The sequence below is a fragment of the Pinus tabuliformis genome, chromosome 3_2 (genome assembly GCF_031772625.1).
Source record: "Pinus tabuliformis cultivar Carrire ecotype Pingquan chromosome 3_2, CPIR1, whole genome shotgun sequence".
In the NCBI taxonomy this organism is placed as follows: domain Eukaryota; kingdom Viridiplantae; phylum Streptophyta; class Pinopsida; order Pinales; family Pinaceae; genus Pinus; species Pinus tabuliformis.
In genome coordinates this window covers 287,059,320-287,062,653 of record NC_142302.1, presented here as the reverse complement: position 1 = coordinate 287,062,653, position 3,334 = coordinate 287,059,320, and positions in this window count along the sequence as shown.

Sequence of the window (3,334 nt, the reverse complement as noted above, 5' to 3'; positions counted from 1 at the left end):
GAAATATGGCATGGAAGATGCAAAACCAGTATGTACACCCATGGTCACAGGATGTAGTCTCAGTGCAAATGATGAATCTGCAGCAGTACATCAACCAACCTACAGATCTATGATTGGAAGTTTACTATATTTGACAGGTACCCGACCAGACATCATGCATGCAGTTGGAATAGTTGGAAGATTTCAGGCAAATCCGAAGGAGACTCATCTTCAAGCAGTAAAGAGAATTTTCAAATATCTTCAAGGGACTCAAAATTATGGCTTATGGTATCCTAGAGATACAGATCTTACTCTTCATGCCTATACAGATGCAGATTGAGCCGGAAGCGTGGATGACAGGAAAAGCACAAGTGGTGGTGCGTTCTTTATGGGTCCCAGACTGGTCTCTTGGTTCAGCAAGAAACAGAGTTCAATTGCCTTGTCTACAGCTGAAGCGGAATATGTTGCTGCTGCATCTTGTTGCACCCAACTTCTTTGGATGATGCAGACTTTGCAGGATTATCACATCACTTGTACACCTCCTATTCCTATCTTATGTGACAACACAAGTGCAATCAGCATCTCAAAGAATCCGGTTATGCATTCAAAAACCAAGCACATACCAATCAAGTACCATTTTCTCCGGGAACAAGTACTTGAACAGAAGGTCAAGTTGGAGTATGTTCCTTCTAAGGAACAAGTTGCTGATATTTTCACCAAACCGTTGCCCAGGGACACTTTTGAATACCTCAGGCAAAAGCTGGGGGTTGTTGATGCATCATCTTACTATTGATCATCTTCCTATTGGTGGTATAGGCTCAGGGGGAGCACATAATGCATTGTTGGCATTATGGAAAAGGAGATCTTGGAAATAGCTGCAATATGTCTCTATCTCCTTCATGATGGATTTCTGGTTACAGATCTGGAGATGCATGAGCATAGGGGGAGCATACCCTTTGCCCTTGATGTCAAAGGGGGAGAATGAAGCTGAAGATTATGTGGTTGCCATCAAGTCCAAAGGGGGAGATTGTTGGCATTATGATTCAGGTGTTGTCCTTGATGGCAAACCCATTCAGGTGATAAATCAAGAAGGATGCAGGAAATATGTTCAGCAAGTGCGTCCCCGCAGGTATACCATACAGAACCCGTGTCCAGGGACGCAGGCCAGCCGTTCAGGAGGTGCGTCCGCCCAGTGCACACATTTCAAGGCAGAGAAAAGCACGTGGGGGTTTCTTGTGTGGTATCTAGCCGACGGTTTTGTGTTTCTATGGTGTCGGCTCGTGGTTTTGTTCCATGTTTTGGGGAGAAGCTTGCCTATATAAAGCAAAGGAGTTCATTTGGATTATGCATCATCTTGGTTGAATATCTTTTGGTGAGATCTAGTCCAGATCTATGAAGGCGAATCTTCTAATGGACTGTGATCTCTATGGCGCATGATCAGATCTGTGGATCTGAGTGTTTGGGTTGGTTCTGAAGTCCTCATATCTTTTATATCTGAAGGGACGCAGGTTCAGTGAAGGGAAAGTGCGCCGGGACGCAGTACAGTAAAGGCTCAGGTGCGTCTCTAAGGCAAAGGACGCGGCGCGACTGTGTTATTGGGTGCGTCTCTGAAGCAAAAGACGCGGCGCGATAGTGTTTCTGGGTGCGCCGGTCGCAGCAAAGCATAGAGGAACAGTGCGTCAGCACGCAGAACAGTGGAAGGTAGACTGCGTCCAGTCGCAGGTCACAGAAAGAAAATATGCGTCCCTGTCTTAAGATGATCTGTTGACTGTATATTTCTGTTCATAAGGTGTTCTGGGTTATTTCTGTAATTACTGATCTGATATCTGTAGTGGACTGTATCTGTTGTATACTTGTTGATCATTTGATTCTTCATGAAAAGAAGTAGGGGGTTGTAGCTCCCTTCTAGGAGAGACTGGAAAACGAGAGAGAGTTGTAGCTCTCTGCAGGTTGCAGCCTGCGTGCTGGTAAAGGACTGCACCAGTACAAAATCATTGTAAAAAGAATTTCTTGAAAGAAGATAGAGACATATTGCAGCAGGTGGTTTTCTCCCGCATTGGGTTTCCACCTTAACATCTTGTGTTCTTTGGTGTGACTGTCTATTTTCTTTATTCATGCTCATTATGTTATGGTACTAATATGCAAGAATAACTCAAAAGATCAAATAAGGAAGATTTGGTAAATTGCTTGATAATACTGATTCACCCCCCCTCTCAGTATTATTTCCAACAGTTTCATTCACCAGTCTCATCACCATGGTCTCGCCATACCATCCACATTTGGGGTAATGCTACCGATCCATCGCATCAGTGTCGTTATATGTTCAAGAGATGTTGTTCAGAAAGAGTCAACCGTGTCCCATCCATTGCCATACATCATCTTTCATCCTTTCATGACCGCCACCCTGAATCATATTTCACAGATCGTTTTCACCTTCATCACAATCACTAGCTCCATTCCTTGTCACTGATGTGGGATTCATTAAGGCCCTCGTGTGACGGATCGTTTCTTGTCGACATCAGCTCATTATCCAAGAAATTGATCTAGGAACACCCCCTTCAGTACTTTGAAGCTTGCATGCCTCAATGGCAAGTTTCTCACTTCCGGCGACAGGTATACATCAATGACCTTCGACCGAAAGATTTTGCGTGGTGTTCGACGCCAAGTCCTCTATTCACACCATGTGAATTGTACTGCAGTACCTTGAGGGTCATCATCATTATCGGTGATTCCTCTCGTGCTTGTTAACAGTTTACATCATTGACTGGTAATCAAGCGATGTCTTTCCATGTTCGACTCCAAGAAATTCTCACATGGATCGACTTGTAATTATAGTGAAGATCAGACGAGTTTGAAGACCCCAGATCTAGTTTCATCCATCCGGGCCGCGATATAAATTCAGGAAATAAAGACATTGACATGTGCAGCAGATGATCATCCTACTCAAAGGATGATAATTTCCGCAGAGGATTATCAGTCTACCTTCAGACGATTGTCTGTTCTATGTACAGAAAAATGTATTTATAAAGCTGAGCATGGGAATGCCCGCCTCAGCTAGATCATGAAAGCAGTATGAAAAATAATGTATTGTATTGTATCTTATTACAGGTCACCTCCCGGCGATTGAATGAACTTTGGATCCTCCTGATAAAGCATTTCACCCGATAAACGACCTCATACTTTAGGGGGCAACTGTTATAGACATTTTTGTGCCTTACAGCATGAAGCATGAAATGTCAATAATCTAAGGGATCCAAAGTCCCTAAACATGTTGTTCCTACCCCTAGAGGAACAAGGTCAGCAAACCACAGCAATTCAAATCAGTTCTCCACTAAAAAACACTCAAAAAGAAGTC